General features: G+C 46.0%; 1 long non-coding RNA gene across 1 annotated transcript in view; it reads left to right on the top strand.

The window, feature by feature from the left end:
• LOC119972628 overlaps positions 1-25,164 on the top strand; it is a 31,607-nt gene extending 6,443 nt beyond the window's left edge. Inside the window, exon 3 of the long non-coding RNA XR_005462120.1 lies at positions 21,743-25,164. This is a non-coding gene — a long non-coding RNA (uncharacterized LOC119972628). The remainder of the gene's footprint in view (positions 1-21,742) is intronic.
• The last annotated feature ends 286 nt before the right edge of the window (positions 25,165-25,450 follow it).

The raw sequence follows: 25,450 nt of genomic DNA, 5'->3' as shown, positions 1-25,450 counted from the left end.
CACATTTTTAAAAAATCATAAAATAATCAAAAATTCCAAAGAAAATCGTTACACCACCAACTACTGACAACGTATACTAGCATAATATTTTGATATGTTGCAGTTGCTGAATGTATCCAGTTAAAATGGCTCTTCCAGGGGAACTTATCTTTTCTATTTATTCAGCACGGGTAAACCATTTATTGCCTTGTAAACATGAAAACTGCAGTGAATGTAACTTAAATGTACAGGAGGCACTGAAATCCGGAATTTTATTTTTCTTGTTAAAAGATCTGAATAATTTAGAAGTCTCTGCAGGGCTTGCGAATTAAATTGCCTTTCCATTTATGAAATTAAAGTTCTCGCTCCATTCATGGTCATGTTCTGCTCTCTATTCACTTTAAAGCTTTCCCTCCAATATTACATTTCTATCACACACAAAAAATGTCACCGTGAATTTAAGTAGCTACATTTCAAAAACTAGCCACTTGAACCAATTTGCACGGCAGGTGCATTGAAGATAATAATGAATCAGACCTTGATTTTCTTTTTAAGCAGCATAAAGTATATATTTGGGTTGTATTCCTGTCAAGATTATTTTTTTCTTTCATGCAGATGCCTATACTCATCGAAGTACATGACGGAATCATTGAAATGCAGGGCACTCTTAAAGTACCTCATTATAGGGCAAATTTCAGTCATTATCAATTTTTTTTTGTATTATTTTATCCCATGTATAACTTGAGCAGTAAGTGACATACCCCACTCCAAATGTACTTGTTCTTGTTTTTGCTTTCTATTCTTGTAGCTGGTGTTGCATCCAATCCATAATTTAAGGACAATTAGCTGCACCTGAATTCTGATTGGCAGCTTCTTTTTTGATGCCACATAGACCAATTTGTGATAAAGATTTCAGATCACAGAAGTATATCAACAAATCAAACATAAAAATATATAGCAATGCAATCATTTGACAAAACATATTGCTATGCTACCAGTTATTTTCATTGCTGCATAAATGCAATCTCCACTTTGGAATTGACTGCTCGAACTGTGGGGTGTCTTGCGTCTGCACTGACAGATGCATTTATTGGTGTCCTCAGGTAGAATGTCTCGACCCAGAGAGAAATTTTTCTGCTATTGCATAACAGCCGAATACCAACATTTTTTTATTTTCTTAAGAATTTAATCTACACAAACAATAGTTGGCAGTTTCCATGATTTGAAAAAAGATGACAATGGGTACTGAAAATGGAATGCATTGAAATGCTTGCAAAAAATAAATTGAATCAAATGTATGCAGGAGATGTGAGAAGCTGCTGAATGTAGTTATTAAGAAGATCAAAGCACAACATTCATTCATTACAGTTTAAACTTCAGATTCTTGGCTCACCCTTTGCTTGTTATGGCCAGAATTTAACAATTTATTTCATATGTGCAGGTCTCTTTGGGACCCATTTAGAGGACCTCTGTTTGCAACATCACCTCAAGCATGTTATTCTTTTATATTTAAAGGATTGATCTTTAATATAAGCATTTCATTTCCAAGAAGTACAAGCTAAAGATTAGACTGAACAATAATATATTTGAAAGCAAAATTCTTTGCACTCTTTCATTTTCACAGATTTCAGGTAGATCACAAAAGTGTCATTCATTTTGTGCGTTATTTAATAAGTATATTATGTAAAAATAGCCGTAATAGGGGTAGAAGTTAGAATGCAAATTGGCTTAAGTTTGAATTAAAATAGGGGCAATGTTTCCCAATTTTTAGGCAAGAGCTCCTTTGTCAAACATATGCGATGGCGGCATATCCACTGTCATGATGGAGCTCATTGATTTTTTATGCTGTATGATGGTCCCATGTCTCCAGTTCTGTATCGGCCTAACCCGTGACCATTAAAAGGACTTCTAGAACTTGCCGAACAGATGGTAGAAAACCGTTTTTTTGGCATATCACCACCGGTGAACCCTGAAAAATTAGAAATGCTCCTTCAGGTTCCACTGCACTGTATTCTGACATTAGTCTCTGATTACACACAAGAGGCACAACTTTACGGTTCTGACGTGGCGGGATCTTAAAATGAAGCGAGTTATTCAAACTCCCATTGACTTCAGCAGGACTGTAAAATCCCATTGGCTTATAAATCCAACCCAGGACATACATGAGATGGCTGTGCAGAAAGCAGCCGACCCAAATGTGATCCTCAATACTGGGTGAATTGCCTCACAGGCGAGAGAGGCAGTTCCCTCTTATTAAAATGAAGCCAGCCAAAGGCCCAATTTCACATGAATCTTGGTTGTCTGGCTTCTGGTGTACATTTTAATTGTATTGCAAAACCAATTTCTACCGGATAATATTTTAGATTCAGCTTTCCAAAATATTTGTCAAACAACTGTTTCAGCTAAACCAGGATTATAATTATTTGTCTCATATAAGTAATGCTTTAAATTATTTTTTGATTGTAACATAATCACAAAAAACATATAGCTAATAATGATAACTTGATTCTACACACTTGGGCGAAAAAGAAAAGCTGATCAAGTCCTTTAAATAGGTATTACTAAATTTTATTTGAAACAGAACGAATGCCTGAACAACTGTGTTGTATTTTATTAATATCATAATTCAAACAGAAATTCAGTTAACCCCCCTGGTGCTCCCATCACAACTGAAAGTTGCAAATTCTAGGTGGCAGTGCCTAGACAGCAATATCAAATTTTAATAACAAATTCTCTCCTCCAGAAACCTCTATTTTGAATGCGAGCACAAATTGGCATGGCTGACCACTGCTACGTTTGGAAGCAATCTGACTTCTATGCACCTTCATCTCAACATATCTGCTGTATCCTTCTATGGTATTATTGATAGCAAGAAAGGTCGTATGATAAATGAGTGTCAAAAATATCACAGCATATTAGGCTGGGGCTTTGTTATCAGCATCCGAGAAGATACCAGAGTTTTTTTTATTCTTCTTCTGAATAATTTTAGTTATGTTTTTCTGGCTAGATAAGCCAGTAAATGAAGGATAATTTTTGGGTTCTGATTGTTTGTCTCTCCTTGTGACACAGCAGAAGTAATAATACACATTAATAACAGGCAGCATGCTGTGTTCTGAGTTTAAAAGTCACCAGCAACCAGTCTGCCTCCTGTACACAAGGTGTTATATTGATGAGATATCTTACCTTAATTTGCAGAAATGAAATTTGTGCAAGATGTAACAGCAGAAATATTATTAATGGTGCTCTATTCAAGCCAGTGAGTTCTTTATTAATCAATTTGAGGAAGTGCAAGCACATTGTGATGAATTCATAGATACAACACATTCTGCTGATTTTTCTTTTGCAATGTGTGACAGAGAAGTGGAACATAGAACTACACAGGAAAAATTCCCTGGATAGAGCCAAACAATTATCAAATTAAAATCAAACAATTTGAAATTGGTTATATGAAGAGATAAGAAGCTGATTATATTTTGCTTTTACTCTTTTTTTTCTCTTGTATATTCATTAGTTAAATTGATAGCATTTGCTAAATACTCAATGCTTGCTGTGATTGCTGTCATGGCATTATATTTCCACCTAAAGTCTTGCTATTTTAATGTTGAATGTCCATTACCATAAGACAGAAAGACATGAGAGAATGACATAATGCAGACACAAAACACTTGATCATTTAAATTCTGAATCTGACATTTAGGTCACTGAAATTGAAGAATAAAAGCTTCAAGCTTCATTTGTTCAGATCAAAAACCATATCTGCCAATTATTCCATACTTACAGTACTGGTGTTACTGCATGGATATTATTCCAACTTTCCTATTAACCAAAAGAAACTCTAAATAATTGATTAATTAAAAATTGTTTAATTGTGATCTTTCAATTAATTTAACAATGATGCTGAAAATGCAATGCACATTTCATATATTTTAGTTCTAATTAAACTTACAAAGTTATGACCATTTAAAGATCCCAAGTTTAAGCCACAATTGAATCTAATTAATAATATTATTGCTATGTTATTGGCTGTTGCAGGGTGTAAACACCCTACTAGATATTACCTTGAACAATTGGAAAGTCAAAAACTGAAGAAAAAAAGATAGATACAGTGCAAATTATTTTGGCCCCGCTGTCAACTTTGGAGGTTTACAAAATATCTTATCCTGTCAATTTGATTTGGTAGTAGGATGAAAAATGTCAAAAGTGAGGATGACAAATCAGTCTAGTGAGGAAAAGTGACTACCAGACAAGAGCTGTCATTTGTCACGATTGCCATTTGGCTGCTAGTTTTTTTAGATTTTGTTTTTGGTTTTCAAGACAAATGTTGTCTTGATGAAAGTAATCTAATATTATCATTTTTACAATTTGCTGGACTAATAAGAAGGCTTTTTTTAACCTTATGTATTTCTAAACAAAATTATCGGAAGAAATATCTTTAACCTTTGTGAGTCATTCATTTAACCTCTCCTGTTTTGAACTTTTAAGAGTAAGGCACTTAAATTCCCTCAAAGTGCCGTGAGGTAGAGGTGGTTAGTCTCTCTGATGCTATAGCCAACAGCATAGCAATTGTCAAAGTCAGACACAGCTGTGCATGTCTCCCACAGCCACTGCATAATATGGTGGTAATTAAGCTACAGCTTCAAGGTTGCATGGGCACAAGACAATTCACCCTAATGAAGTATCGATTGGTTACAGCCGAGGTAAAATAAGTTGACATTCATTTAGAAGTAGCTTGGGCCAAATACAACATTGTACTGTTGTAGAACAAAAGACAATGACATCAAATTTTAATCTTGCAGAAACAATTTAGAATCATATTTCTAGTGTTATCTACTTTCTTAAAATTAGAACTAATTACGTAGTTACTGCTCTGACATTGGACTCTTAAATCAGTGGAATTAATGTTTATTGGCAGATGCTACAAAAGCAAACGAAGTTCAGCATGTCAATTACTGTAATAATCTCCTGACCACATGCTACTGAATTGTTGGTTGGACTGAGTGCAGCAAATTAAGTGGGATCCTGGAATAATTTTATGGTTGTTGACATTAAGCTGTTCATCTTAATGTATCATATAAAACTGCTGGAGTAATGCAGCAGAAAAAAAACTACGATTTTAAGTGGAAACGTTAGAATATGGAACGCAAGCAGTTGTCATTAAGCTGTAAAGATATCACTGTAAATGTTTTTTCATATGCTAGAACTTCTGTTTCCCTCAGAGAAACAAACTTACCAGGCCATTAGTCCTCATCATACTTATTTTACTGATCATATTGGTTCTGGGGCATTCAATGCAGAATTTCTAATATAAACAGAAAATGGTCCATGAATCATCAGTCATGATGTGATATTGTTAATTCTAAAACCATTTACAATAGTTTCTTTTTGCTTTGTATGATTATTTTCCTGCAAAAAACTATTAAATCAAAGATGCGTTTCAAAGTTTTGTGCAATCACACCATTTTTCATTACCAATGTCACTCCTTAGAATAATAGTTTTGAAGCATAGTCATTCTGTTAATGCAACAAACTAGAAAACAGTTTGTCTCTCCACTTCATTCGTCCAATAAAATATTCCAGCCAAATCTCTTGGAACAATATGTTATTATGGAGTCCAAAGTTCTGTGGCAATGTTCTGACTACTTTAGTTAGCAACTCGGAGAAACATCAACAGTTGCCCCTATGGGCGCAATTCTCTGGAAAGATTTCTAAGTGTGATAGCGAGAGGGAACTGCCGCTAGCTTCTCGGCGCTCAGCCTGGTGAGGCTGGCAACGCAATACAACGATGATTGCTCCACTTAATGAGGCCCCTCGTGCTTCGTGCCGCAATTGAAGGCTCACTAACTGATTCGCCGGGACCACGATCGCCAGACCCCCGCGAACAAGGTCGAGGAGCACTTAAACACATTTACTCGAAAATCAGCTAGAGAATCTGAGGGATTTATTTCATCGTCAATAAGCTCATCTGCCATTCTTTTCTTCTTCCTCTGCCTCTTAACTGGCAATGCTGTTTCCAACGCATCAATTTCCAATGTTTGATTTTCATCCATATTCATCTGTGAAATCCTGTCATTACATTTATTTACAAATTCCAAAGCCTTGCTGTGAACGTTATCAAATGTTTTTGTCTATTCCTTCAACTTTGTTGTAGCTGAATCTACCATACTCCATGCAGTAAACATATCTAAACCACTTGTCTGTAGATAACTTGATTACGGGGTTGTAGTTTCAAATATATACAAGTAAGTATGTGCGTGTGCGTGGGTTTCCTCCGGGTGCTCCGGTTTCCTCCCACAGTCCAAAGATGTGCGGGTTAGGTGGATTGGCCATGCTAAATTGCCCGTAGTGTCCTAAAAAAAAAGGTAAGGTTAAAGGGGGGGTTGTTGGGTTACAGGTATAGGGTGGATACGTGGGTTTGAGTAGGGTGATCATTGCTCGGCACAACATCGAGGGCCGAAGGGCCTGTTCTGTGCTGTACTGTTCTATGTTCTATGTTCTATGTAAACAGCCGCAGCCACGGCACCGAGACGCCGGCCTCAAAGTTTGGAGACATGGACCTGGGGAGGCTCCTAGATGCAGTCAAGGCAGGGAGGGATGTCCTGTTTGCCCGAGTATCCCTGAGGGTGAGCTGCAGGGCAGTGCCACCTGAGAATAAGTGGCAACGGCTGTCAGCTCGGGAAGTGTGACCAAGAGGACTGGCTTCCAGTGCCGCAAGAAGGTCAATGACCTACACTGGGCAGCATGGGTGAGTTGACACCAACCCCCGCCCCACCCCTGAGATCTTTCCACCCCCACGCAAGCATCACCCTTGCCACATGAAGGGTTGCTTCATGTGGCATCCAACCTTCCCTACACCCCCCCCATCCCTCTCTGTCAACATTTCCTTTACAACCTCTCCCCTCCCCACCACCACCACCACCACTGTGAACAATACGTGTGGCTAATGATGCCCTCTGTGTCTCCACAGGAGAAGCTCGCCACAATCGCCGGGAGAGGACCTAGACAGGCAGACGGGTGTGCACATAAGAGTCCTTATGACCTTCAAGGAACGGATCCCGGAGGTGACCAGGGTGGCCGAGGACAGAGCGGTCGCCAATGCAGAGATCGGCGCACGCCGCAGAAGTGAGGATCCACCGGGCCCCACACGGAGGACCTGTCAAACATGAGTTATTATTGCCATACATACTGACCCATTCCCCCCAGTGACCACATGTCCATTCTCCCGCAGATCCTCAGCCAACGATGCCGGCCCTTCGTCCCCTGCCTCCCATGAGACCACCTCAGAGGATATCTCCGAGGATGCCACATTCGACACGTAACAGCTATCATCCTCACTCACCACCAGCACAGATACACATACCTCGATTGGCAACGTTAGTGGTCCGGCTTCTGGGGCACATTCTGATCAGCACTATTCAGTTCCCGATGTACATTCGGTCAAGGCAGTAAGGCCCAGGCAAGGCAACAGTCAGAGGTCTACTGGATCCCAGGACCCAGCTTAGTCCCAGCCAGATGCTGAACCTATGAAGCAGGCTATCCCAAAGCTGATGGAGACATTACGGAGTGGCTGGGACATTCAGAGGGAGATGTTAGCGACACTTCTGCGGGTCCTTAGCCTCAGTGGCTACGGACGCAGGAGGTAGCACGGAGCACAGAGCAATGCGTAGCATGGAGGCAAACACAGCTAGGGTGCTGACTGCAGTGGACAGCCTGGTGGAAGATGTCAGCAGCATTAGTGGAGATATCCAAGGCGTGGCACACTTGCTGACGGCCATGGCTGAGGGTCTCGGCAGGATGTCTGACCCCACGGGGGATTTGACTCAGTACCAGGCCAATCTTAATGAGGTTCTGTGGGACATGTACTGGTCTCAAATGGGAAATGTTGAGATACTGAGGAGCTTGTCCCAGTTGCAAATGGGCATTGCCAAGGTGCCGTAGAGCCCAATCACTGAGGAGCATCATTGAGGGCGTCGACACAATGGTGCCGACAATGGGGAACCGCCATGGCCGGCAGAGCCAGATGACACAGGGGCAGCCAGGGCTCGAACCAGCTTCCCCCCCTTCCCAATATGAACCCCAGGGCCCAAGGGCCCTGACCAGGAGGAGCGGGCGCTGGGTGCCTACCCGGATCTGTCCCATGGAGTGGGGGTTTTGGCTATCAGCTCTCCCCAGTTCCACCCCCCTGATGAAGCCACATCTCACAGTCAGCCCATGGGACAGGGCGGCATGGCTGTACATGTGCTGCCGCCAACTGCGCTGGGACCCCTTGACTCCGGAGCCCCCAGAAGACGCCCGCCAGGGACATCAAAGGCCATGGGACAAGGTAAGCAGCTGGCTGCCTCCACCTCAGATGTGCATCCTGGGAACCTGCCTAGACGTAGTGGTAGAGCAAGGGAGGCAAAGCACGCCGAGGATCACTGAGGGCTTCAGGGGAGGGAGGGAAGGTAGGGGATGGAGGGGTGAGAGGGTGGTGGGGAGAGTGGAGCGACACTATCGGGAGATTGGGGCATTGTTCGACACCTGTGAAACATTAAAATCTCTTCACCACAATCAGTATGATGCCTCTGTCACTTTTTTCCTAAAGGTGGGCCGACCTCCAAACCTTTGACCCATCTCTCCAGGCATGCACCCTCCTGCCCCATGTGTACATTGCGTTCAGGTGATGGGTATGAGTGAGCACTCAGCATACAGGCAAGGCTCAGACCATGGCACAGATTGAGGCGCACTGGTTATCAGCTCTCTGCGGGTTATCATCACCCTCCTGCCCTGGACAGAGACCTGCTGACAGTGCAGTCACAGTCCCAGTGCCCTGCAGTGATGTTACACAGACCCTGGGCGGGTGGCAGATGGGGTGGTGGTAAGGTAAGATAGCGATGATGGACCAGGCTATGTTCTAAGTGAAGCGGGCAAGTATTAGGCCTCCATTGCCCTCCGGGCTTGTTGGGCCCTCGCTGCTGCCACTTGTCCTGCAGCCTCTGGCTCAACCCCCAGTTCAACCCTGGGATTGTCCTTTCATCCCTGCTGGTCGGGGGCCTCCTCATCATCCTCGTCCTCCTCGCAGGTAACCACATGTTCCTCATCCCACACCCCCAGCACATTGCCCTGCTGCTGTGCCAGGTTGTGGGCACAGCAGACCACAACAAAGTGGGCGATCCTCCGGGTGCTCCGATCCTCAGGGCACCACCGGAGTAGTCAAGACATCAGAACCGCATCTTGAGGAGTCCGATGCACCATTCAAAGACAGCCCAGCGTCCACATGGGCCTCATTATATCGGGTCTCTGCTTCGGTCTCCAGCCTCCGTACTGGCCGTCAGGCCCTCAGCGGGTGCCCCTTATCCCCCAGGAGCCAGCCGGCCATCCTGGGATTGTCCTCAAAGAGGCTGAGGGTGTCTGACTGACGCAGAATGTGGCTGTCATGCACACTCCCTGGAAAGCATGCACACACGTGCATGATCTGCATGAGGTAGTCATGCACGAGCTGCATGTTCAGGGAGTGGAACTCCTTTCTATTAATGTAGGGCAGCTGCCTGGTCCGTGCAAGAGGACATGCATGTACTCTATCAGCCACTGGACCTGGGGCATAACGGCGATAGTGGAGAATTCTGCTGCCCGGGCATCTTGTCGAAGTTGATACTGTTTTCCTCCTTGGCAAACAGGGCATTCGTGACCTATCGGATGCACCTGTGGGCTATGCCTTGCGAGATGCCACACAGGTCCCTGTTCGAGCCCTGAAAGGATCCTGAGGCGTAATAGTTCAGGACTTGATGGCCACAGAGAGTGGGTGTCCACCTCCTCCATGTGGTGCCGGGCCCGTGAGGGCATGGCACCGGTGTTTGACCATCTCCTTGTTCTGGCGGAGCCTCCTGCAGCACGCGCTGTCCATCATCTATTCAAATGACCAGCAACACCTGTACACCCTGGGTTGTGTGGGCCTCCCCCTCTGGGTCTAACCCTGGCCTAATGGATGGCCGGATCCTCAGAGTGTGGGGCAGGGTCCAGCACATGGGCAGCCTTTTCGAGCCTCTGGAGACGCTGCCGCTGCCGCTTCAGCGTCAGGCTGCCCAGCCTAGCAGCACAACTCAGGCCTGTTCTGTCGGTTCAAAAATACTGTTCAATATCTGTAAGGAATTCGGAGAAGGTTTTAGACTAACAAACAAAGGTAGTTCCCACCCCGGGACCCTCCATTTCCACATTGATCTCTCCCTCCCCTCCCTCCCCCACATCTGGAACACCCTACTCACTCAGTCCCGCCATAACTGGCCCCCCGAAAATGGGCCCCGCCCCCTAGACCCTGTACCCCTGATACCTACACATAACATTAACTGGATGGGGCGCTGGTCCCCTCTATGTTGCACTCACCCACCCTCTGGCTGTAGACATATACCCGGAGCTGTGGCCCATCCCGTGGGTGTTCAGATGTTGGCTGCTGCGTCCGTCATGTGGCCTTGCACAGTGTCCCGTGGGATGGGATGCGAGGCAGGAATTCCCACATGTGACATGGCAAGCCCACCCACAGGAGTCCTCTCGTCTTGAGTGAAGTGTTGACTTAGCCACGATTGCCAATTCCCTATCAGCAGTCGGTGGAGGTTATGGTGATCGGTGAGGCAGACGAGCAGGAACAAGGGTTGCCACTGGAAGGTGTACACGATCCAGGGGTTGGCATGGTGGTGCCACAAGCGGTTGCGGCTCCAGCGGTCCATCCCTCCCATTGCGGCCTACCCAGGCCGAGGGTGCCCCCCAACCGAGGTTGCCCCCCCCCCCCACCCCGTCGAGTACTGGGACAGCAAGCCCAGCGCCCCGGGCTCTTTGCCTGTGAGTGAAGGTGGCTAATCAATTCCTCGGCTCCCCGCAGCAGCCCTTCCGTCAGGTTCACATTTTTCAAAAGGAGTACTAATTGGCGCAAGTGTGAGCGCTTGCTGGGGTGGCCACTGAATCATGGGAGGTGCGTTTCTCGGTTTTGGTCTCTCCCGCTATTCACCGACCTCATTGCGCTCTCGTTTGAGCGCAACAAGGACAGAGAATCGCGCCCTATTGGTGTTATGTTAACAGAAATTAATCTTCAGTGTACCTGGAATGCCAATCATATTATTTAACACCAAGATAATGATTATTTTTTGTTTGTATTCTTGGAAAATTCTGAAATAGAGGAAAATTGCTCAATCCCCTTTTTGAATAAAAAAAAACAAATTTCAAATTCCAAAATTTCTGGGAAACTACTCAACTCTGCTGCCTAAATCTGATTATTGCATTGTGCCATTTCATTAAAAGAGAACTTAATTGGTTTTTAAAAGTTCTCCATAAAGAAAATTAGAAAGTCCAATATTCTCAAGTCTTGGGCGAAGGATACTCATATTGATACATTATAATATATCACATTTATTTGGTAAAATGTAGAATGAAGCCAGTTTAGATTTTTAACCCTTTTTTTCCTCTAAATTGAGTTGTTTTTAAGCAACTCTTAATTTCAGAACCACATCCTTCAGATTTCTTTTGGATTAAATGGCTATCTCACCAGGAAAAATTACATTTCCACTGTTAATTCTCCCTGGTATTAAATCAAGTCTTCCTGGTATTAAGTAATCAGTTATACGGAACTCCCAGAGCCTCGGAAACTCGGAATCCTCAGTTTCCCACATTCTCTTAATTACAAGCGAGATGCTAATTAACCAGGTTAATTAGGTATTCCAAAACATTTAATTGTCCTTCTGCCATCCCATCATTGGTGGCCATCCATCTCTGTCCGAAGCCCTCCTAAAACCTTTCTGCGAGTCCAACTTGAAGGCTCTGCTTAAACGCTATCATGTTCACCAAGTATTTGTCACACATCCAAACTTCACCTTCTTTCAATTTGCATCAATTTCTGTCTGGTTGCGCTCCTGTTTGGGATGCAGTATTCCAGGTGTGGTCTAATTGAAACCATACAAAGTACTAGTTAGGCCACACCTGGAATACTGTGAAGAGTTTTGCTGCCTTTCTGTAAGAAACTATATACTGGCATATAAGGCAGTCCAGAGAAGATTCACTAGGTTGATCCTGGGTATGAAGGGATTTTCTTAAGAGGAGAGGTTGAGTACTTTGGGCCTGTACTCATTGAACTTTAGAAAAATGAGAGGCGATCTTATTGTGACACATAAGATTTAAAGGGGGCTGACAGGGTAGATACTGAGAGGCTGTTTCCATTTGTGGGAGGGTCTAGGACAAGAGAGCATAATCTCAGAGTAAGGCATCACCCATTTAAGATGGAGGAGGAATTTCTTCTCTCAGAGGGTAGTGAATCTGTGGAATTCTTTACCACAGAGAGCTGTAGAGGCAGGAACATTAAGTTTGTTCAAGGCTGAGATAGACAGATGTTTAATCAGTAAAGGAATCAAGGGTAATGGGGATAAGGCGGGAAAGGGGAGTTAAGGATTGTCATATCAGATCAGGCATGATCTCATCAGAGCAGACTCGATGGGCTGAATGGCCCACTTCTACTCATTTGTCTAATGGTCCTATGGTCTTATGTTTAACAACATGAAAGGTACGACATGAAACCGTAATGGGTACGATTTTGCAGCCGCATCATGCTTGAACGAGAGTGCGACTCGGCCGTTAGATTGCTGGAGAGGCCAAAACCGGGAAGCACACCAGGTGGCGATCGGCTTATGATGTAACCGGCCTGCTCCCATTGGTCAATTTAGGATACCTAATTTAGTTGTGGGGGGGGGGTGGTGCGGAGGTCCCCCTGCACTTTGTGGGGATGTCTCAGCACCTGTGGGTCCGCCATGCCACCCCCGGATCGTGTCTAACCATAACGGGGCAAACCCAGCCTCTGCCTGACTGTCACACCGATCACCAATAATTCCCACTAACGTGGAGGCCTTTGACCGAGCGGCTGAAGACTTACTAACCGGAATTGGCAATTGTAATTAAGTGAACAGTTGTCAACTCCCAAGTAGATTCGTGTGGGTGGGCAGGCCATGTAGCATGTGGGAGTTATTGGCCAGCACTCCAATCAGACCTTGATGCCTGAACACTGTGCTTGAACATTGCGGGGAATCAACACCAAGGACGCAGCAACCATCATCCGAACGCCAAGGGGCTGGGTCCCAGCACCGGCGACATTTTAGAGACCAGAGGATGGGTGTCGGGTGTATGCACCCAGACCAGATAATGTTACATGCGGTGTTTGGGTTACGTGGTCTGAGGTCTGGTGGCCAGGTGACCCCTGAGGCTGGGGTGCATAGGTAGGGCGTGTCAGGTGTCAGTGCGGTGTGGGGGAGGGAGCAATGGGGGAATGGAGGATCTCGGGGAGGAGGACACCGCTGGTTGTCCGTTTCACAGCCTCTCCAATTCCTTACAGATATTACAGAGGATAGATGATAATTTGTACACCGCGGAGGCTGCCCTCGCGGTCCTGCTGGCAAGCCAGGCTGCCAGACACCGGAGAAAGCAACGGTAACAGCGTCAACAGAAGCTTGAGCCAACCGCCCACGTGCAGGGTGCCTCCCATACCCTGAGGACCCGGCCGCCCACCAAGCCAGGGAACGACCCAGAGTGCGAGGTCGGTGACAGCCCAAGGTATTCAGGTGTCGCTGGTCTTTCAAACTGATGATGGACAGTGTGTGCCACAGGAGGTTCCACCTCAACAAGCAGACGGTGCGGCACCTGTGCCATATACTCACAACTTGGCACCACATGGAGGAGGAGGACACCCACTCTAGGTGGCCATCAAGGTCACTGCAGACCTGAGCGTTTACGCCTCAGGATCATTCCAGGGCTCGAGCGGAGACTTAGGAAGCATCTCACAACTTGCAGCCTTTCAAGTGAATCCCAGGCAGCAATCTATATAAACTTTGACATGGACCAAGACCAACAGGATGTCTGGGCAGCAGGTGTCTCTGCCATCAACAGGATGCCCCAGGTCAAGGGGGTTATCGATGGCACGCGTGTCGCCTTGTGCTCACCGGACCATCTGGGAGTGTCCTACATCTAAAGGAAGGGGCTCCACTCCTTGAACATCCAGCTCGTGTGCGACCACCACATGAAGATCATGCACGTGTGTACACGATTCCCAGTGAATGCGCATGACAGCTACATCCTGGGGCAGTGCGTAGCCCCCAGCCTCTTCGAGGACCACCCCAGGATGGCTGGTTGGCTCTTGGGGGATAAGAGGTACCCGCTGAGAACCTGGCTAATTTTGCCAGTAGCGAGGCCGGTGACTGATGAGGAGACCTGATAAAATGAGGCCCATGTGGCCACCTGGGCTGTCATTAAGCGGTGCATCAAAATACAGTTCTGTGGCCTCGATCACTCTGCAATGCAGAACACCCAGAGCCTCACCAGATTCGTGATGGTCTGTTGTGCCCTCCACAAGCTGGCAGAGCAGCACGGCAATGTGCTGGAGGGAGAGGACATGGGGCTACCGAGGAGGAGGAGGACGAGGAGGCACCAGACCAGGAGGGGCTGGAGGACAAGCCTGGAGCGGAACCGTAAGACTAGCCTGAGGATGGAGGACAGGCAGCAGAGCCCCCCCCCCCCCCCCCCCCCCAGGCTGCCCCCGACCCTGCACGCAGAGTTCCCGCCGGCTGCGACCAGGTGTGGACGACGCCGGCGGGACTCTGCCTCAGCAGTGCGGCTGCTCAGCCCATCCGGGCCGGAGAATCGGAGGTCCGGCCGCGAAGAGCGGCCCGTGACTGGTGCCGCGCCAAACGCGCCGGAGCCAATGGCACCGATTCTCCTCTCCGTGGTGAATTCCGTGCCGACGTCTGGGTGGCTTGGCGCGGTTGCGGGGAATCCCGCCCCCTGTCTTTTTTTAAACTAAATTTAGAGTGCCCAATTCATTTTTTTCCAATTAAGGGCCAATTTAGCATGGCCAATCCACCTACCCTGCACATTTTTGGGCGGGAAACCTGCGCAGACACGGGGAGAATGTGCAAACTCCACATGGACAGTGACCCAGAGCCGGGATCGAACCTGGGACCTTGGAGCCCTGAGGCAGCAGTGCTAACCACTGCTCCACCGTGCTGCCCGGCATAAATCCAGTCTTGAAGAATCCTTTCTAATAGTTTCCCTACGACTAACGTAAGGCTCACCGGTCTCTAATTTCCTGGATTATCTTTGCTACCCTTTTTAAACAAATAAACAACATTAGCTATTCTCCAGTCCTCTGGGACCTCACCTGTAGCCAGTGAGGATGCAAATATTTTTGTCAAGGTCCCAGCAATTTCCTCCCTTGCCTCCCTCAATATTCCGGGGTAGATCCGATCAGGCTCCAGGGATTTATCAATCTTAATGTTTTTCAAGATTTCCAACACCTCCTCCTTTTTGATCTCAATGTGATCCAGAATATCTACACACCCTTCCCCAGACTCATCATCCAAGTCCTTCTCTTTGCAAAATACTGATGCAAAGTACTCATTCAGTACCTCAACCATTGCCTCTGGCTTCACGCATAGATTGCATCCCCTGCCCTTGAGTGGGTTGACCCTTTCCCTGGCAAACCTCTCACTCTTTAGATATGGATAAAAAGCCTTGGGATTTTGCTTAATCCTGTTTGCCAGTGACTTTTTGAGATCCTTTTTAGCCCACCTGACGAGGATGACGGGAATGTATCAGCATTGTCAATGGTTCACTGTCGAATGTTGTGTGGGGGGGAGGGGGGAGGGGGGGGTGTGTTACGGAAGAAAGTAGCAGAGGTGTAATGTTTCCCAGGTGCAACACTTTTTAATACCGTACATGTGTCCCCAACTACCCCTAGCCCCCGATGATGCTGCCCTCCCCTTCCCAACACCTCAAGCCCCCCCACCCCATGCCCCTCGTGCCCTCTCAGTGATCCTTGGCCTTACATACTCTACTGCTCAGTCTAGGATGCACATCAAAGGTGGAGCCAAGTTGCTGCTTACCACGCCTCGTGGCCTTCAATGTGCCTGGGAGCATTGTTATGATGGGCCAGGGCTTAGAATCTCCAAAGTGTATGATGAAGCTCACCTGACCTATAACTTTTATGTTAAATTTGGCTAGGATGAGCACAAGAGCCTTCACTTCAGGTGTGGCTCGTCAGACGTTCTGGGCGCTTTTATCAAAACAAAGTTTATTATAAGAATTTGGTTGACATATATAAAACACAGCAAGAATTTATCAATTACAAGCATAAAGAAAATAGAACAGCTACAGTAATCTATGTATAGAAGTCTTAATAAATCCCCCTTAATAGAAGTCAAATTCAATATAAAATCCAATAAACCAAAACCCCTTTCAAGAGCGTGGCCCAGCACACTGCAATCTCACTTGAATGGGACTGGTCCTTTCCCTGAGATTCAGGTCCAGCCTCCAACCAGCAGATTCAAAACTCCTTCCGGAAACCAACTCTATTTTTAACGTTACCAAGGCAGTATGCCACACCCAATGTGCATTCAGTTCCCTGGAACAGCTTTAAAATGAAAACAGGGAAACACTACTTATCTACTGCAGCCGAAAACAACAAACCAAAACTGAAACCCAAACAGTAAAAATCCCCCTCACCTGACAGCCACAGCCCAGCTCCACCCACAAATGACATCACTGAAGCCGTGCTACAAGTCATGTGGTGAGACCACACCTTTCTTAAAGGGACACTCACATGACAGCATCCTATGGGGACCCTGCTGCCGGTGGGCCCTGCATACTTGCCGGCGGTACAGGCCTCACTGTGCCACCCTGTTGCGGGGGTTGACTCCAAGATGCGCGTTGTCGGAGGGAGGGCAGAACTCAGGGGAGCTGGTGACCACCATCATCACTCTTTAGGGTGGCTCCGGGTTGACACCCAGTCTCCCCTCCCAGTCACTGCCCACAGGGGTCGCATTGCGATAGCGGGGCAGCTAAATTGAGCCCCATCTGCCCCTGCATCATCTGGCCTTGCCAGCCCTGGTGGCTCCCCAATGTCAGCAGCATGGTGTTGACGCCCTTAGCGATGCACCTCAGTGATGGGGGCATGCTCTGAAGCGATCTGGCAAAGCCCACCTGAGACAGGGACATGCTCCGCAGCACGTTAGAAAGGGCCAGCTGGGACTGGGACATGTCGCCCAGCGATCGGGACATGCGACCGAGACCCTCATACATGGCCGTCACCGACTGCACCACGTCTTGGACACCACCTCTCATGCTGCCAATGTTGTGCACCAAGATCTCCACTGCAGTTGCCACCCCAGCAGTGTTGGCCTCGGTGCCATGCATTGCCGGCGCTATCTCATGCGCCTGTAGTCTCTGGGGCTTCTGCACTCGACTCTAAACCTGCTGGAGTGTCGCTGACATCCCCCTCTGAATATCAGGGCCACACGCTATCGACTGCATCAGCTCCGGATAAACCTATTTTGGAGGCTCAGCATCTGACTGAGACCCAGCTGGGTCCTGGGATCCAAATACTGTCTCGCCTGGGTGTACTTGCCTCCATCTAATGTGCATCAGCAACTGTGTGGCACTCACCAGAATGTGCCCAAGAAACCTGACGACAACTGTGCTGGTTGAGGATGGAGATGATAGTTGTGCCGCAAATATGGTGGTCTCCTTGGAGCTTCCCTCTGAGGTGTTCTCTTGGGAGGCAGCAGGGGAGGGTGGGGATGATACCTGTGATGCGTTGAATGTGGCATCCTCGGTGCTATCCTCTGAGGTGGTCTCATGGGAGGTAGAGGAGGGAACCACCCCCGATGGGCTGGCACTGTCGGATTGAGATTCTGTGGGATAATGGACATGTGGCCAGTGGGAGGGATAGATCATTCTGTGTTAACAACTCATGCATGACAGGTCATCTGGTTGGTGGCTGGTGGATCCTCAGGTCTCTGTCGGTGACCAATTTGTCCTCAGCCACCACCATGACCTCCAGGGCCCGTTCTTCATAGGGGATGAGGGCTCTGATGTCCGGTAATCGGTGCCCATCTGGGCCCTCTCCCTTCTGTTGGGCCAACATCTCCTGCGGGAACACAGAAAGGGTATTGTGAGCTGCATACTTCGTTCATCACAGAGGGGAGGGGTTGTTGGGGGGGATGGGTGGGGCAGGTGTGGGTAGCACTGCTGGACATGGGTGGGTTGGGGCACGGTATGGTGCTGCGCAGGGGCAGTGCCACCGCATAGTTGTCGGGGCAGGAGAGTTCAGTGCCCGAGGGCCGATTGCCAACCCATCCAAGCAGTCTGGTGGAGATCGTTGATGTTCTTTCAATATTGGTCCTCCTGGTGACACTCCATGAACTGATGGCCGCTGCCACTTCCTCCCAGACAGCACTGGCTGCCCTGTGGCTGCCCTCCAAGTACTTGTGGGGAAGAGGGCATCCCTTTTGCATTCAAATGCGTCCAATAATTGCCAGTTCGGCATCCCCAAATTGTGGGGCTGGTCTCCTTGATGGCAAGGCTGTGAACTGTGCGGGGTCTGTTCTGCGGGGTTGGTTGAAGTGCTTCCCTCCTTTTTGGCATGGAACTAGTAGGCACAGTCCTGACGAATCAGCCGGCTGCCCATCATCTGCGGCTTGAAGCAGGTGGGGCCTCGTATTGTGGACCAATTAATGTTTGATACCGGTGATGACCTCACCGGGTCAAGCGGCGGGAAGCTCATGGCAGTTCCCCTTTTGCTGCCAAACTTAGAAACTTTTCCACTAAAACGCGCCTAATGTTGTTGTCCACCAATTGATTACTGCTAAAGCAACCGCCAACAAAAATATTGGAATAGATGTGGAAAATATTTCCCTGGGACAGCTGTCTGATATATCAAAGTTTGTTAATATATAAATTATCCTAAAAATTGATATTACGAAACAATCTTACAATTAATAATTGACGTGCTACTGGTTGAGATTTGGTTAACTCAACCAACGTTTTCATATTTCTGTTTCATTAATGAAATGCCCACAAGGAACAATGGCGAATAGAATAATAATAATCTTTATTGTCACAAGAGCGCTTACATTAACACTGGGCTGGTTTAGCACAGGGCTAATTAGCTGGCTTTGAAAGCAGACCAAAGCAGGCCAGCAGTGTGGGTTCAATTCCTGTACCAGCCTCCCCGAACAGGTGCCGGAATGTGGCGAGTAGGGGCTTTTCACATCAACTTCATTTGAAACCTACTTGTGACAATAAGCAATTTTAATTTAATTCCATTACAATGACGTTATTGAGACAATCCACATTGTTGCCACATTGCGGCACCTTTTCGGGTACACTGAGGGAGAATTCAGAATGTCCAAATTACCTAACAGCACAGGGCTGGTTTAGCTCACTGGGCTAAATCGCTGGCTTTTAAAGCAGACCAAGCAGGCCAGCAGCACGGTTCGATTCCCGTACCAGCCTCCCCGGACAGGTGCCGGAATGTGGCGACTAGGGTCTTTTCACAGTAACTTAATTGAAGCCTACTCGTGACAATAAAGCGATTTTCATTTTCATTTTCATTTTTCATCTTTCGGGACTTGAAGGAAGAAACCGGAGCACCCGGAGAGAACCCACACAGACACGGGTAGGAAGTGCAGACTCCAAACAGACAGTGACTCAAGCCGAGAATCAAACCTGGGACCCTGGAGCTGTGAAGCCACAGTGCTACCCACTGTGCTCCCGTGCTGCCCATAAAAGTACATTAAATGAGACTCAAGCATTGATCATTCAATAGTCAAATCATTCACACTTGATTTTTAATAATCTGTTCATTTGAAGTAACAAGTACATGGATAATATGACCTTTCGATAGCGACATTTTGTTTATTTGTAGTCAACGCTATCTATTTGAAAACCCATTTTTTAAAGTAATATGTTATTTGAACAATTCTGTTGATACTTTCACACCTGAAAAGGTGTGTATGCTGTTAGAAAGTGAGTAAATGCAGTACCTAATGTCTCCAAGCTACCAAAGGTTCAAGGGTATTGTTATAACCTGCCTGCTTACCACTCGCTGGGGACTAATGGCAATGCCACAATCTTTAGGGAGTATGAACTTCCCTAATGAGTGTGGGGGGGGGGGGGGGGCGGGGATCAGAGAAATCATTACTTCCCCAATGAGTGTGTGTGGGGGGGGGGGAGATCAGATAAATCATTAGCAGATTCCCTGCATAAATAAAGCTAGCCAGTTTGGAACCAACTAGAGAGGAGTGAGCAGCAAGGGAGTTACTGCTGCTGCTGCTGCTGTTGTATACATATATATATGTTATTGTAAATAAATGTTATTTCTTTCTATCCTTCAACTGGTGCTGGATTCTTCATGGCCCTCACAAAAAAAGGTATCAAGTATGATCCTTAGTGTATGTTGTTCTCAACTGGAGCAGGGTAGGGTTGTTACTCCAGGGGGACAATACAGGCACTATTACTGGAATGAGAGAGGAGACTCAGTTTACGATGAAATCCTCACAAATAAAACGACAGTCACTTGGATGATGTAATGGATCGAATTCCTGCAGCTGGAGCCCAATGGGATTCTGGAGATTAAAAAAACTTGGGCTGGGGAAATTGCTGATAATCAATATGGGGTAGATTGGATTGGATTTGTTTATTTCCACGTTCAGTGAAAAGTATTTTTGTGTGAGCAGCTCAAACAGTACATGAAAAGAAAATACATAATAGGGCAACACGAGGTACACAATGTAAATACATAGACACCGACATCGGTTGATGCATGCAGGGGTGTAGTATTAATCAGGTCAGTCCATGAGAGAGTCGTTTAGGAGTCTGGTAACAGCGGGGAAGAAGCTGTTTTTAAATCTGTTCATGCATGTTCTCAGACTTCTGTAACTCCTGCCCGATGGAAGAAGTTGGAAGAGTGAGTAAGCCGGCTGGGAGGGGTCTTTGATTATGCTGCCCGCTTTCCCAAGGCAGCGGGAGGTGTAGTTAGATAGGTGTAGATGCCAGCTGTAACTAGAAAAATAATGCTGAAGATAATTCACAGGAAAAATTCGACTGAAATGAACGTTTACCTCATGTAAATGTATCATATTGAAAATAGTCTTGTGCGAAAAGATCATTTGGAGAATGAGAGCACTTTTGTACGGATGATTTTAAACCAATAAAATCATTTTCTTTAAATTGAGCTCTTCAGGGTGATTTGATTGGCAGATTTTGAGCTTTGCTTCTGCTGCACAGACTGATCGGTGGACGAGATTAAATTGTAGAATAGCACTTCTCCTACCATGGATGATGAACTTATTAAATGAAAATATAATGAAATCAGAGTTAGACGTTTAACCGTACCTGCAGAATCGCGGTGGCTCAAAATACACTTTGGTAGCACTGTTCAAGGTATTCCTGTACGTCAAACATTCCGGGTTTTCCAAAATTGTTGGACACCGACATTTTATGGTTATTATTCATGCATTGTTTTTGACTTCACTGCGAAGAAAAGAAATACATTTTATCTCCCCATTGACTCCATCACATACTCACCACCTCATAAATATTGTACTTGTGTCAGTGTTTGCCATCACAGCAGCACTGCAGATAGATGCTGCCTTTAATGCTACCCAAATCCTAAATTCTGAATCCCACTGGAATGCTTTTATTCAGTGCGAGCTGCTGTGAAAGTATTAACATCTAATATAATACCTCACAACTATGGCATTCCGAATACAAATCACAAGATTCATTATTTTTTAAATCACTTCCAGCATTCTAATCGACATCTTGAGAAATTAAACATATTCCAATGTTTTCTAATGTATCACTGGTATGCTCAAGTGGATAATAAAATAATTAATAAAAAAACAGCATTTAAAACATTTAGGGGCATATTTTTCTCTTATCTGAATAAAACATTAATTGCCCTGTTTTTATTGTTTTTTAACAGACCGAATGAAAACCACAGCTATGGTGGATTTTGCTGCTGACGATTCTGAATACGCATCCATTATTGACAACAGAAGAAAACTGGCCAATCATGAAAGCCGGATTTAATAATGCTCCTTTCACATTTTTGAAGTACCTAAGTTGTCACTTAACTGGTGTAAATGAGGAACATTTCACTCTGCAAAACCATGCCTAAAGGATACAGTGTAAACCCAATCAAATTCTTCCAATAACCACAGCTTAAAGAGATCATTACCCACAGTCTATTTGAAAAATGTGATAACATATTTGTCTGGGGAAACTAGGTGGTGCAATGCCAAATTTACATGGCCGTACTGCACAGTCTGGGTGAATTTCTAGTTCAATACTTTAAAGAACTGAAAGGAGATCGGGAAGAAGTACCACAACAAGTAAAAAAACATGCAATGGTGGCATAGTGGTAATATCACTGGACTAGTAATCCAGAGGCCCAAGCTAATGTTCTGGGGATAAGGGGGCAAATACCGCCGTGGCAACTGGTATCAGTCAGACCACGAAACAATCGACTTACTGTAAAAAAACACCTGGTTTGCTAATTCCGTTTAGGGTAGCAAATCTGCCACCCTTACCTGGTCTGATCTACATGTGACCCGAGACCCAATTAATGTGGTTGACTCTCAACTGCCCTCTGTGATAGCCGAGCCCCAAACTGCTGCAGAAAAGTTGAAAAGGAATAAAACCAGATGGACCATCGGGCCTCGATTGAGGCACTGGAAATGAAAATGGTGCAATGTTCCCAGTCAACCCTGCAAAATCCTCCTGACTAACAGTTGGGTGCTTGTGCCAAAATTAGGAGAGTTGATTTACAACCTAAGATACTCATAACCATGTCATGCCTCATTGTTAATATCCCAGGACCCATGGTCACTATGCCTGTGTATATCCTATCCTATTGGCAGACCCAGCAGATGTGGCAGCACAGTGGTATACAGTCATGAGGGGATTTCCCTGGGAGTCCTCAACATTGACTCTGGACCTCATGAAGTCTCATGGTATCAAGTCAAACATGGGCAAGGAAAATGTCTGCTAATTACCACCTATTGCCCTCTCTCAGCTACTGAATCACTACTCATCCAAGTTGAAACGCACTTGTAAGAAGCACCAAGGGTACTAAGGGCGCATAATGTACTCTGGATGGGGAACTTTAATGTCCATGCCCAAGAGTGTCTTGATGGCAACACTCCTGATTGAGCTCGCCAAGTCCTGAACACATCTGTTAGACTGAGCCTGTGAAAGGTGGTAAGAGAAACAAGAAGATAAACTTATTTGACCTTTTCCTCACCAGCCTACCTGTCGGAGATTAATCTATCCCTGATAGTATTGGTAGGAGTGATCACCACATAGTTCTTGTGGAGACAAGCTTGTAACTCCATACTGAGGATACCCTCCATCTTATTTTGTGGCACTACCACCATGCTAAATGAAATAGATTTTGAACAGATCTAGCCACTCAAGACTAGGAATTCATGAGGTGCTGTGGGCAGAGGGAAGCAGCAGAATTATATTGAACCACAATCTGAGACCTCAAGGTCCAACATAGCCCCCACTTTACCATTACCACTAAGCCAGGGAATCAACCCTGGCTCAATGAAGAGGGTGTGCCAGGAGCAACATCAGGCACACCTGAGAATAAGGTGTCAAACTAATGAACAAACAACAAAGAACAATACAGCACAGGAACAGGCCCTTCTGCTTTCCAAGCCTGCGCCGACCATTGTATCTGACATAACTAAAGCCATATGCACTTACGGAGACCGTATCCTTCCATTCCCACCATATTCATATATTTGTCTAGATGCTCCTTAAATACCACTATCATACCTGCTCCCACCACCTCCCCAGGCAGTGCGTTCCATATATTTACCACCTTCTGTGTAAAAACTTGCCTTGCACATCTGTTCTAAACATTTTCCCATCCACATTAAGCCTATGTCCCCTAGTACTTGACTCTCCTACCCTAGGAAAGAGCATCCGACAATCCAACACAAGACTACTTACTTGCCAAACGGCATAAGCAGCATTCAATAGATAGAGCTAAGTTATTGCACCAGCCATCGAATCAGATCTAAGCTTGCAGTCCTGCCACATCCAGCCATGACAATTAAATAACTAACTGGAAGAGGAGACTCCAGAAACATCCCTATCAATGATGGGAGAGCCTAAAACAACCCTGCAAGAAATGCATTTACAATCATCTTCAGACAGAAGTGCTGAGTGGATGATCCACCTCAGCCTCCTCCTAAGGTCCTGAGCATCATTGATGCCAATCTTCAGCCAATTAGATTCACTTCACAAAATACCAAGAAATGACTGAAGGCACTGGATACTGTAAAGTCTATGGGCCCAAAGCTACTTACTGATGATCAGTTTGGGTGGCCCCAGGATTCATTGCTGAAACATGTGAACATATGAATTAGGAGCAGGAGTAGGCCATGCAGCCCCTCGAACCTGCTCCGCCCTCTGATACGATCATGACTGATATGATTGTGGCCTCTACTTTCCTGTTGACCCACTATACCCTTTGATTTCCTTGTCAATAAAGAATCTAGCTAGATCAGCCTTACAAATATTCAATGACCCTACCTCGACTGTTCTCTGGGAAAAAAATAATTCCACAGGCTAATGACATTCCAAGAGAAAGAATTTCTCCTCAACTCTGACTGCAATTGACGGCCCCTGATTTTTAAACTGTGTCTCCTAGTTATTACCTCTTCCGCAAGAGGAAACATCCTTTCAGCATCCATCCCGCCAAGTCCCCTCAGGATCGTATACATTTCAATAAGATCACCTCTCATTCTTTTAAGTCCAATGGATACAGACCAAAGGTGTCCAACTATTCCGCATAAAACATCCCTTTGTCCCAGAAACCAATCAAGTAAATCTTCTGCGCACTGACACAAATGCAATTATATCCTTTGTTAAAAAAGGAGACTAAAAGTGTACACAGTCCTCCTGATGTGTCCTCACCAATGCCCTGTACAACTGCAGCAAAATTCCCCTACTTTTATATTTTACTCCCCTTGCAATAAAAAACAACGTTCTATTTGCCTTCCTAATCGCTTGCTGTATCTGCATACCGACATCTTGTGGTTCATGTACCAATGCATCTGGATCTGGTTTAGCACACTGGGCTAAATCACTGGCTTTTAAAGCAGACCAAGGCAGGCCAGTAGCGCGGTTCAATTCCCATACCAGCCTCTCCCAACAGGTGCCGGAATGTGGCGACTAGGGGCTTTTCACAGTAACTTCATTGAAGCCTATTCGTGACAATAAGTGATTTTCATTTCCATTTCATCTCGCTGTATTGCACAGTTCTGCAATTTCTCTACATTTAGGTCAAAGATTGATTTTCTATTCTTCCTGCCAAAATGAAACAAGTTCATATTTTCCCACTTAATTATAGAATTTACAGTGCAGAAGGAGGCCATTCGGCCCATCGAGTCTGCACTGGCTCTTGAAAAGAGCACCCGACCCAAGCCCATACCTCCACCCTATCCCCATAACCCAGAAACCCCACCTAACACTAAGGGGCAATTTGGACCCTGAGGGCAATTTATCATGTCCAATCCACCTAACCTGCACATCTTTGGACTGTGAGAGGAAACCGGAGCACCCGGAGGAAACCCACGCACACACGGGGAGAACGTGCAGACTCCACACAGACAGTGAC

This window comes from Scyliorhinus canicula, chromosome 10 (genome assembly GCF_902713615.1).
Source record: "Scyliorhinus canicula chromosome 10, sScyCan1.1, whole genome shotgun sequence".
Classification (NCBI taxonomy): Eukaryota; Metazoa; Chordata; class Chondrichthyes; order Carcharhiniformes; family Scyliorhinidae; genus Scyliorhinus; species Scyliorhinus canicula.
This window is presented reverse-complemented; position numbering and strand designations above follow the sequence as displayed.